Source organism: Balaenoptera acutorostrata, chromosome 5 (genome assembly GCF_949987535.1).
Source record: "Balaenoptera acutorostrata chromosome 5, mBalAcu1.1, whole genome shotgun sequence".
NCBI lineage: Eukaryota > Metazoa > Chordata > Mammalia > Artiodactyla > Balaenopteridae > Balaenoptera > Balaenoptera acutorostrata.
In genome coordinates, this window is record NC_080068.1 from 94,607,794 (window position 1) to 94,620,983 (window position 13,190).

Consider the following 13,190-nt stretch of genomic DNA (forward strand, 5'->3'; position numbering starts at 1 on the left):
ATAAAAGGAATTGTCTTCTTAATTTCATTGCTTGGATTGTTCATTGTTAGTGGAAACACAACTGATTTTTGTGACTTGATATTGTACCTTGTAACTCTGCTGAATTTGTCTATTCTAAGTTTGTTTTCAATGTTAAATTTTCCTTATGTAAGATCATGTCATTTTTGAACAGAGATAATTTTATTTCTTCCTTTTCAATTTGGGTAAATTTTGTTTCTTTTTCTTGTCTAACTGCTTTGGCTAGGACTTCCAGTACTATGTTGAATAGAAGCGATGAAAGTATCTTTGTCTTTAAAAAAATTTTTTCAAATTGTAGTATGGTTGATTTACAATATTATATTAGTTTTAGGTGTACAGTGTAGTGATTCGATGTTTTTATAGTTTATACTACTTTTAAAATTATTGTAATATACTGACTGTATTCTCATACATTACATCCTGTGCTGTACATTACATCCTTGTATCTTATCTTATACCTAGTAGTTGGTACCTCTTAATCCCCTTCCCCTATCTTGCCCTTCCCCCCCACCCCTCTCCCCACTGGTAACCACTAGTTCTCTGTATCTGTGAGTCTGTTTCTGTTTTGCTATATTCATTTGTTTATTTTTTAGATTCCACATATAAGTGAAAACATGCAGTATTCATCTCTCTCTGTCTGACTTACTTCACTAAGCATAATACCCTCCAGATTTGACCATGTTGTTGCAAATGGTGAAATTCCATTCATTTTTATGGATGAGTAATATTCTATTATCTCTCTCTCTCTCTCTCTCTCTCTCTCTCTCTCTCTCTCTCACACACACACACACACACACACATTTTCTTTATCCATTCATCTGTTGATGGACACTTAGGTTGCTTCCATATCTTGGCTATTGTAAATAATGCTGCTATGAGCATTGGGGTGCATATATCTTTTCAAATTAGTGTTTTCATCTTGTTCCTGATCTCAGAGGAAAAACTTTCAGTTTTTCACCATTGAGTGTGATGTTAGTTGTGGGCTTTTCATATATGGTTTTTGTTATGTTGAAGTAGTTTTCTTTTATTCCTAGTTTGTTGAATGCTTTTGTTGTGAAAGGGTACTAAATTTTATCAGTGCTTTTCCTGCATCAGTTGAGGTGCTCATGGGTTTTTTTTTCCCCTTTATTTTGTAAATGTGGTATAGTACATTGATTGACTTTCATGTATTGAATCATCCTTTCACTCCAGGAATAAATCCTACTTGATCATGGTATATAATCCTTTTAATGTGCTGTTGAATTTTTTTTTTGCTATTATTTTATTGAGGATTTTTACACTCATAGTCCTCTAGTATTTCATCTTTTGATATGACGTTAGATTTAGGTGTTTTGTAAATAGCTTTTATGATATTAAGAAAGTTTTCTTTTTTACCATGAGTTAGCTGAGTTTTACCTCAGCTGAATTAGCTGAGTTTTACCATGAATGAGATTTGGATTTTATCAAGTGCCTTTTCAATATTTGTTGAAATGTTTGAATGGTTTTCTCCTGTATTCTGATATTATAGTCAAGTACACTGACTGAATTTTGAATGTTAAACCACCCCTGCATTTCTGGAATAAATACTATTTGATCATAAAATATTATCCTTTCAATACATTATTGGGTTTTATTTGCATATGCATTTTTAGATTTTTGCATTTATGTTTATTAGAGAAATTGGTCCATAATTTTCTTTTAATAATCCTTACTAGGTTTTAGATTAATATTATACCAGCCTCTTAAGATGAATGGTGCTACTTTAGTTATTCTCTATTCTCTGAAGAAGTTTTTATAAAATTGGTATTAGTTTTACATCTTAATTTGGAAGAATTTTCAAGGAAGTTATCTGGGCATCAGTTTTCCTTTCATGGGTAGTTTTAAATTACAGATTAAATTTTCTGAAAGATACTGAGTCATTAAAGATTTTCTATATCTTCTTGTTCAGTTGTGGTAAGTCGTATAATTTTCTTAAGGTATCTGTTCATTTCATGTAAGTTGACACACTTACTGTCATAAAGTACTTCATAATATCCTCTCAACCTTTAAGGTATGTACTAATTTCACCTTTTTCATTCCTGATAATGCTATTTTGTGTTTTCTCCATTTAAAAAATTCAGTATTCCTAGAGGTTTGTCACTTGTATTAACCTTTTCAGAAAATCGACTCTGGTATTGTCCATTTTATCCATTGTGTGTTTGCTTTCTACTTTCATTGCCTTTTGCTCTTCATTATTTCCTTTTTCCCATGTTTTTTGAGGTTTGCATTGCTGTTCTTTCTCTAGCTTTTAAAATGGGGTTAATCCTTTTTTTTTTTCTGTAATATACATTTAGAGCTGTATATTTCCCTCTGAATGTTGTTTAGAAACAATGAAGACCATAAGATTATCCATCTAAACCTTATAAACTATATATTAAAATCTTCATGTTGTTTTCTTTTTTGTTTATTTTGAAGAATATAACACGCTATTTCTATTTACCCTAGAGTATAGTGAGAAACTACTGTACTGTTTAAAGTTTATTCATTATTTCTGTTTTTAACCTTCCCACCTAGGATCCCCTTGCCTGCTTAAATTTCTTAACTACTTGTTTTGATAGTTTTTCTTCCATGCCATTAGAAATTTCTGGGTGTGAATTCTGTGGGGTACAGTTGCCTGAACGTGCTCCCATTTGAAGATACGTTGCATGGGCGTCTCCTCAGTGTAGGCAGGACACTAAGAGAATATCTTGCCGTAGAGCAATTCTAACAGTGCTTCTAAGACATTTAGATCATCTTCTCATATAGACTATTCCCCAAAATAGTTTAGCTTTACGAAAAGCTGAAGAAAACCCTGTAACTTTAGAATTATTATAATCAACAACAAAAGGAAACTAAAAGACTCGTTTGAGTCAGATAAATGGATTTTTCATTACAACTTAAGCATTCCTAACATTGAATGCAAACTGTGTTTGATAAGTGGTTTTCATATGAGATTTCCATACATTTTACTGCCTTCAGGGTTAAACTGGCAACCTGGTACCAAGACAGGCCTGGAAGGTTTGGCAGGTTTTGTTGAGTAAAGGACTTGGCTCTTGACATTCATATAGGGACAGGACTGAAAGCCTGGTGCTTGGAGAGACAGGGGTTTGTAGCCAAGATGACCACATGAAACTGAGTCCCTCAATGTGCTACATCCACAGGAAGAAATCCTACCTACATTTAGGGACAGAGAACAGGGGAGTTTTATCAGTAATGACCTGGGCTCTGGTTTGTTGCCTCTGCAAGTTTATAGCCACATGGGTTTGGTGTTCACATTTTTATTTCTTGCATCCTTCTGTGCTTATCCCCAACCAAAGATGGTAGCATAAAACGTGGCCTTGCTAGATGCCACTTCCACAGATGGAAGAAGCAAACATAATACAACATGGGAAGTATACACTCTCAGCAACCTATGGGATTTACGTGCACAGGTCTGAGCTGTCTCTTGGGTATTCAGCATCACTCTATCCAGACACTTTTGGAATGACCTGCTATAGTTGTCTTTCTTGCGCCCCTCCATTTCATCGATACCATCTTTATGCAGTGTCACATCGGGCTGTAGTTAATTATTCCAGGAACAGGTACATGGCCCAAGCCAGGGCAGGCAGTCTCTTCCCTGGGAATTTGAACTGAGAAGTCTCTCCTAGTCACTTGATTGATAATTTGATGACTCAGGATCCTTTGGTTGTCATATATTCTGACATGTAACCCTGCAGCCAGAGAGAATGATGCAGAAAACCAGAGGGAGTGGCAACAAAAGAGAGTCACAAAGGCTTTTGAGTGCCTGGGTTTAGAGTTATCCTAAAGTCAGCTGCATTCCCTACCTGTGAGTTCTGTGACATACCTTCTATCACTGAATTTTTCTGCCACTGGGTCCCCTCCCACCACCTTTTTTTTTTTTTTAATTGAAGCTATATTTGATTTCTGTTACCTATATCCCCAATGAGTTCAAGCGAATATACCAGTAGAGACTCCGTCTCATTTTTTGGTGTGTTCTCAAAGGTTAGACATCTTTATTTTAATGAAATGTTTGATGGAAGAAATACTCCAGATCCGAGAAGTGAAAGCTGCAATTACATTTTTGGATAAACACACTAATGCATTTTCATCATTTGAGTAAAAATGCCTAAAAATAATGTGAACATAATTTTTGACACCATTATTTTGTGGATTTTTATAAATGAGTTTAGCCGTTACACTAATAGAAAGAGGTTTAAGAATGAAAAAATACATTTCTTTAAACAAAATAGAGTATGCCAACATCATGTAGCACATTTAATATTTTTCAGGTGAGATTTGCTCTCCAGCTAAAATTATTCTTTTTCACATGAACAGAAGATTGGTTGAGTGATAGTTCTTAATTCAAGAAGGAACAGCAAAACTGACTGAAAAGCTTTTCAGAAGCAAAAATACTCTCCTAAAAATATTTTTGCATTTGACAGAATGTTGTTCCTTTAGTAATCACCTTTGAATAATGAAGTTCCTTTTGACTCATCAAATACATTATTCTGTCACAAAATAAGACATGCTTGAAGAATTTAACAATTCCTGAAGATCTACTTCATATTTCTACTTTAGGGAAATAGTTATGTACAAGATGTTAGAATGGAATGCGCCCTGCCTCAGTTTCAACTAAGGTACCAATTTGAAGTACTGACAATATCAGGATACCAAATGGACTGAAAGCATCACATGTAAATTTTACTAAAGAACTGTAAAGGAACACATTCCACAACTATATCCGTCTGACAGACATAAGGATCAAAGAAGAGGTCAGATAGGCTTTTGTGAAGAGACTGGAGAAGAGATCTTTGGAGGACCAGTTGCCATCCTTGGGCGAGGAGTGCAGTGTGCTACCTTCTTTACCTCAAGCCTAGTGGGAGGGACTTCCATGAGGAAACCTGGAAAGGCTGCTTATGTGTTCTTTGAAATCGAGGCATATTGAATTAGGGTCCAACACACACACCCCTACCTCCAAGAAATGTACTAGACAGGATGTATAGGCAAAATAGTGGTCCCCCCCAAAGATGTCTACATCCTAATCCCCGGAACCAGTGAACATGTTACCTTACATGGCAAACAGCACTTTGCAAATGTGATTAAGGATCTTGAGATAGGGAAGTTATCCTGGATAATCCATGTGAGCCCAGTGTAATTAAAAGGATTCTTTTGAAAGGGAGGCAGGAGGGTCAGAGGAGATGTGATGATGGAAGTAGTGTGGCACGAGCCAAGGAATGGAGGTAACCTCCAGAAGCTGGAAGAGGCAAGAAACGGTTTCTGAGCCTTCAGAAGTAACACAGTCCTACCAGCACCTTGATTTTACCCAGTGAAACTGATTTTGAACATCTGACCTCCAGAACTGTAAAATCACGAATTTGTGACAATAGGAAAGTAACTCACAGAGTGCCGCTTTGGTGACAGAGTTCAGAGAGTGCTGCTGCCGTAAGGTAGGTTAGCAGGCACAGAATATGGGGAGAAGGATGGGTGAATATTTCCCATGGGCCAGCTGTGGACCTCACAGGAGAGAGAGATTCGGTATGGGGTTTTCATCAGATTTATCCAACAGTGCCCTCTGTAGGAGCAGGGAGGTCCCCGCAGGAAGAGTCTGGATCCATTGACTTCCTGTTAAGGAAGGAATTTCAAATGACCATGCGCATCTACCTATGTCAACAAAACTGTAGCAGAGTAGGGCCCAGAGAGAGCTCAAAGCCAATGTATGACAATTCCAGTTAAAATTTATCTTGTCCCTTTCCCCAAAGTGTCATTTCTGATAGAAGCTAAAGCGGCCTTCAGGTAGATGGGGGAGATAAGGAGCAGAAATGGACAAGGTGGTCTCCATGCCTTTCCTGTTGCTGCCTTGGAACTATTGTAGTTACAACAACCTAGAAGAGTGTAGAAGATTGGATACCAAAGCAGATTCACAGCTTTATTATCTTGAACTGGACTTTCTAACTACTTAACCAAGAATTGTTAATGGTATAAAGGGACTGTAGAACCTTCCAGAATTTTCTCTCAGGGAATATTTTTGTCTCTCACTGAATGAAGTATAAACAGACAATAGGGGACAAAATACAGGAACACTTACAAATTTTAGGAAAGCTTCCAAACGTGAAAAATCGGAAATAGTCGTATGAATTCCCCTCTGTAATGAACTGACTTGTGTGCCCCCTGCCCCAAATTCATATGTTGAAGCCCTAACCCCAGTGTGACTCTATGTGAAAATAGGATTTTTAGGAGGTAATTAAGGTTAAATGAGGTCATAAGGATGAAGTCCTATGATTAGGATTGTTAGACTTACAGGAAGAGAGAGAGCCATCCCTCTCTCTCTCTCCACATGTACACACCGAGGAAGGTCACGTGAGGACACAGTGAGAAGATGGCCACCTGCAAGCCAGGAAGAGAGCTCTCACCAGAGGTCTACCATGCTGGCACACTGATCTCAGACTTAACAGCCTCCAGACTTGTGAGAAAACATCTGTTGTTCAAGCCCCCACTACATCTGTAGTGTTTTGTTATGGCAGCCCAAGCAGATGAATACACCCTTCATCCATATCCTGTAATCAATTATCATCGACATGTCATGTTTCCTTCATCTATTTCTCTCCTCTTTGTCCTCGTCCTCCTGTCTGCTCGTTCTGTGAAGACTATTTTATACCAAACTTCGACATCATATGATTTTTACTTCTAAACATCTACATCTCTGAAGAATAAAGGTGACTTACAACCTAACCATTGAGGCGTAATCATTACTATCTGTTAGGATCTTGCTTCCCAAACCTGCTGGATATGCTGGTCGTTGAAGTGAGTTGTGGGCATGTGATTTGTTTTCACTACTGAAATGAAAACAGAAGTAGCATGTATCAGGTAGCTATTACTGTGTAATAAACCACCCCGGAATGTAGCGGCTTAACAAGCATTATTTTTCACAATTTTGTGGGTTGGGTGGGAATTTCTTTTGGTTTGAGACAGCTTGGCTTATCTCTGTGGTCAGCTGGCAGCTCTGTGTGTGGCTGGATGGTGTAGGAAGACCTCAGTTGGGATGATTTGTTTGACCACATGTTCTTTCCTATTAGTAGACTAACTTTGGATTCTTCATAGAGTGATTGCAGAGTTCACAGAGCATTAAGAGAAAGTAACCTCCACTGTAGAAGCACTTTTTAAGCCTTTCCTTCTGACACATTTACTAATGTCCCATCCACTAAAGTAAGTCACATGGCCAAGTCCAAATTCAAGGGGTAAAGAATAGACTACCCTTCTTGATGGGAAGAGCAAGAGGGATAACGTCATATTTCAAAGGAGTGTGCGTACAAGATGGGAAGAGTTTGTGGCCATTTTTGTAATCTACAGCAGTGTGAGGCTTTTCCTGAGTGATGATTAACTGAGGGTTTTGTTTTGTATATAGTACGTGTGAAGGCTGGATAACAAATTTATAACAGCTGAGAACTGGCAGTGGAACAAAGCAAAACAGGCTTAACAGGCAAGGAAAGAAGGAATACTTTCATTGATAACATATAGAAAAACTATGTGTGCGTATATACATATATATATATACACACACATATATAGATCTGCAACTTGCTAAATTTACTTAAAAATTAAAGTAATTTTCTTGAGATTCTTTAGGTGATCATGTTGCCTACAAATAAAGACAGTTTTAATTCTAATTTGTATGTGTTTTCTTTCTCTTTCCTCATTTCTAATATTAAAGGAAAAGCATTTAGTCTTTCACTATTAAATGTGAATTAGGTATAGAGTTTTTATAGATGCCCTTTATCAAATTGAGGCTATTCCCTTCTATTCTTAAGGTGGAAATTTTGTTCATTTATATTAGATTTTTCTTCTTTCCTAGTGTAAGCATTTAGAGCTATAAAATTTCTTCTAAATTCTGCTTTAGCTTGTTCCCCACAATTTTTGTTTTCTTTCCTTTTCAGTCATTTAAAAATATTTTTAAACTTTCCTCATCATTTCTTCTTTGATCATGTGTTCATTAGAAGTGTGTTGGGAGATTTTCCAGGTATCTTTATTGTTACTGATTCCTAATTGAATTCCTTTGTCATCAGAGAACACGCTTTGTAAGTCTTCAGTCTTTTCAAATTTGACTTGTTTTATACTCAGTATATAATCTATCTTTTTGAATGTTTTATGAGCATGTGTAAAGAGTGTGCATTCTACTGTTATTGGATAGAGCATTCTATAAATGTAAATTAGGTTAGTTAGATTGATGGTGGTGTTTGAGGTGTCTATATTATTGATTTCTGTCTAATTGTTCTGTCACTTGCTGAGAGAGCATTATTGAAGTCTCTAGCCATAATTTTGGATTCGTCTGCTTCTTTTTTGTCATTTTATTCCTAGTGGATTTTAAACTCTGTAATTAGGTACATACAAACTTAAGATTGTTATGTCCTTTGATGAATTAATTTATTATAAAATATTTGTCTTTTTCTGATTACTTTTAAGATTTTCCTCTATCATTGGTTTTCAGAAATTGCATTATGTGTTTGGTGTGGTTTTTGTTGTGTGTATATTTCTTGGATCTCTGTGTTTATTGTTTTCAATAAAATTCATAAAACCCACAGCCTTATTCCTTTGAATATTTTTCTTTGTCTTACACATAAGTTAGCCCACAATTGCCCCCAAATCATCAAAGTTCTGTTCATTTTCTATCTGTTTTCTCTCTGTTCTTCAGTTTAGATAGTTTCTGTTCTTTTCACTGGTCTTTTCTTCCAAAGTGTCTAATCTCTCTTAAACTCATCCATTGGATTATTTATTTCAGATATTGTATATTTTATCTCCAGGATTTAATTTGCTTCTTCTTTGTATTTTTCATTATGTGTATGTTTTTCTTTAAAATATTGAATGTATTTATAATACCTCTTCTAAGTCCCTGTTTGTAATTCCATCATATAACTCATTTCTACTTATCATCTATTGACTGCTTTTTTTCATAGTTATTGGGCCACATTTTTCAGCTTCTCAGTCTATTAATTTTAACTGAAGGCCGTGAACTGTGATTCTTTGCCGTTGAGTGTTTGCTGCTTCTGTCTTAAGGCAGTTAAATTACTTGTGGGTTTGTCTGATTCTTTAGAGGCTTGTTTGTAAGGGCTTGTCTAGTGTAGCCTTCACTGTAAGGCTGTTATACCCCTACCACTTAGCAGTGACACTCTCAGGTCTCTACTTTCAGTGGGCAAAGAGGCCTGTCCACCCTGGCTGGCTACATTCAAACATCTCTCAGCCCTACTTAAGCTCTGATTGGTCCTCAGTTGTTCTTTCCTGATTTTGTGAAATTTCACCCTATGAGTGCACAACTGAGTATTCAGTTGTAGGCTGGAGCAGATTCCTATGCAGATTCCTGGTGCTTTTTCTTTGTATAGCTCCCTCCTCTCTGGTTCTTTACCACAAATTCCAACCACATGGGCTTCCCTGAATTCCAGTCTTCCCTCATGAACTCAGTGCCACTCCTGAGCTGTACTTGGGTTTTCTCTTCCAGCATGGTCTGTAATGTGCCTCCAGGCAGAAAACTGGGGTGACTGTAGTGCTCACTTTGAATGTTTTTTCCTCTCTTGGGGAATCATAGATTTTGCTGCATGTTTTCTAATGTCCAGAAACAGTTGTTTCACATATTTTGTCCATTTTTGTAGGTCTTTGTGATGGTGGACAAGTATGATCCCAGTTACTCTAGCATAGCTGGAAGTGAAGACCCCACTCCATTAGATTTTAAGAGAACTTATTATGTGTTTTAAAAATTTCCTCCAGAAGTAACTAAGGAATATGAAACTACCATAAATGGAAGTCTCAGTTGCTAAAACTGTATAATGAAGTACCATTAGATTGGTTGAGGAAGCATAATTGTTGAGAATGTATGTGATTTCGCTACTCTCTTCTGAATTTGGCAAAACATTTTTTTTCTGTTGTCCACGTACCTTATAATAATGTCATTGATTTTCATCATTTTTTAAAGGCTGAACTTGGTTATATTTTGGGCACTCATTAATTCTTGGTTTACATGGCTTTTAGAAACTTATTTTTCTGGATCAATTTGTCTAATTTGAATTGATAAAAATTTATTCTCTTTCCTTTCTTTAACCTATTTAAAGACACTGAGGGGACATTAATTTGGAATTATTCGTTCATTTAGAAAAATCAAAGAAAGCCTGCGAGAGGTTTGGTTTCTTTTCATCTTTAGTTTAGAAATTGCATTTTCACAGACTTTGTTAATATTGGGCTTCTAATAAGTGAAAATATAAAAGACTAGAGTTTCTGGATGAAGCAAGTAGAGTTAAAGGAGCCCATGTTACGGCAGATACAAAACAAATATAAACATTAAAAAGGCTAATAATATACCGGATTCTGCATTTCCTGTCATACCCATTCCTGACATCTTATACCCAATAGAAATCTGTTAATGAACTGACCATAATATTAAAGCCCACCTTCCACACTGCTGCCACTAGTATGGACGCAATCATCCAAGAACAATCAAAACCAGAACCAGAAACAAATTCAGGCAAGAGTCAGATATAGCAGTGTCCAATTGCTCAATTACTTAACCTGTGGCCCAATACCGAGAAGCTTGTCTGGAAAAATTGTGGATGTGGCCTTTGGGGTGCAAAGTGAATGCAGATGATGTTCATAGGACATGCACATACTATAAACATCTGCAGATTTTTTTAAATTAATTTTTATTGGAGTATAGTTGACTTACAATGTTGTGTTAGTTTCAGGTGTACAGCAAAGTGAGACAGTTATCCATACACATATCTCCACTCTTCCTTAGATTCTTTTCCCATCTAGGCCATTGCAGAGCATTGGGCAGAGCTCCCTGTGCTGCACAGCAGGTTTGAGGACTTCTTGGCCTCCACAACCACATGCGCCAATTCCTTACAGTAAATCTCTCTCTCCAGAGAGGGAGAGAGAGACATAGACATAGGTATATATCTATATCTATAATATCTATGTATCTGTATCCTATTGGTCTGTTTCCCTGGAAAACCCAGAGTAATAACAAGTGCTGAACCAGTTTTGAGTATTAAGATTAGGACACCATACTAGGGAATGGCAAAACACCAAGACAGAAGGACCTGGGATTGCCATACGATCTTGTGGAGTAGAGACTCCTGTGTACCCTGGACCACTTGCCACCTGAACTGTTATACGACAGAGTAGGAACCTTCTGTCTTGTTGAAGCCACCGTGTTTGCTTCTTTGTTAGAGCTGCTTAGCTTATGCTCCAACACTGTGCCAAGAGTCAACCTGGGTACATTTGTCCCTCTTCAGGTTAGAACCTTTCTTCCTTTAAGTCCTGTGTCTTTGACTACGAAAATTGGGAAATTAGACTGGGTATGTGTCCGTGGCCTCTTTGCACAACTCTGTAACCCATCTGGACAGCTGTAGTAAACTTGTAAAGAAATCCATGATGTGTTCACTCAGTTTGTAATTGTAAATCATTGTAATTTTTGATTCACAGTTTCTCTTCATTTGAAATATATTGCAAACTTTCAGTTTATATGCATTCGTGGAATAGGGCCACAGTGTAAGTATCCTAAATTCAATTCAACCAGGGTTAATTTGGTACCTAAAATATGCCAGGCATGCAGTTGGTCCTATTTGGGACACAAAACATTATAAATAATGCTGTCATCCTCATAGGGAGTTATTATTTTAATGAGGGAGAAAGGATATTCATAATTATACTATAATTTCCCCAAATGGCTATTTCAATAAAAGTAGTATTAATAATGATTATTCAATTTTAGATGGAAATGGACAATGGTCATGAAGTGAACAAAAAAATAATGCAAAAGTTATGGCTATATGGTTTTTGGAATGCATGAAATTGTTTTTCACAGGATCACGTGGGAATTTTTTACCCTGGGTGAATGTAGGTGGCACAGAGAGGGGGATGTAAACATGACCTCAGAGGCAGAGAGCTGCTCTTTGAGGTGTGAAAAATTGCCATTAAGTGCTGTAGTTGTCAACTGAGAGTTAACTTATTTGCATCCATTATAGCTTTCTTTACTAAAGTTTTGCTATTCAAGTACTAGGGCTAAGCCTTACTCAACGAGAAATGATATACAGAATAATTAGCTTAGAGTTATAATGTTTTCTTTCCCATTTCATGAGAAAAACAATTTTTATTAGAATCACATCTGGATTGATGGAATTCTTACATTGCCTCAAATACAAGAAGTTTTTGGAAACATTATTGTGAGTGCAGCTGTTTAACCCATAAACTCTACTTTCTTCCCTGCAATCACTCAGGTCAATAATTCCAATCAAGAAATACTCACTGAGCAACTGCTATATATATAAGGCAATGTGCAGTGAAGACCCAAGTGTTAAAGCCTCAAGCGAGTGGACAAATGTGTGTACTATAAGACAGACAATTCAAATTAGGTATGAATCAAGTTTTAGGGGTGTGCTACAGATGCGTGATTAATTCTGAGGTGAGAAGTGTCCAATAATGTATTCACCAGCAATGTGGCATTTAAATCCTCCTTGAAGGATGTATTCATTTGCTAGGGCTACCATAACAAAGTATGACAGAATGGATGACTTAAAGCAACAGATGTTTATTTTTTAAATTTATTTTTTACTGAGATAACATTGGTTCATAACATTACATAAATTTTCACATGTACAACATTTCTACTTCTGAAAGCCTACAGTGTGCTCATTGCCAAAAATTTAGTTTCCATCTGTCACGATTTAGTTGATCCCCTTTACTCATTTCACCCTCTCCATGCCCACCTCTTCCTCTCTGGTAACCACTCCTCTGTTCTCTGAATCTAAAGTGTTTTTGGTTTTTCTTAATTTATTTTATTTATTTTTGGCTGCATCGGGTCTTAGTTTGCGGCATGCGGGATCTTCGATGCGGCGCACGGGATCTTCGATGAGCACGCGGGGTCTTTCATTGTGGTACACGGGCTTCTCTCTAGTTGTGGAGTGCAGGTTTTCTAGTTGATGTGTGCGAGCTCAGTAGTTGTGGCACATGGGCTTAGTTGCCCTGCAGTATGTGGGATCTTAGTTCCCTGACCAGGGATCGAACCCATGTCCCCTGCATTGTAAGACGGATTCTTTACCACTGGACCACCAGGGAAGACTCTAAGGTGTTTGTTTTTGTTTGGTTTGAACAGACGTCTGTTCTCTCACAGCTTGGAGACTAGAAGCCTGAAAATC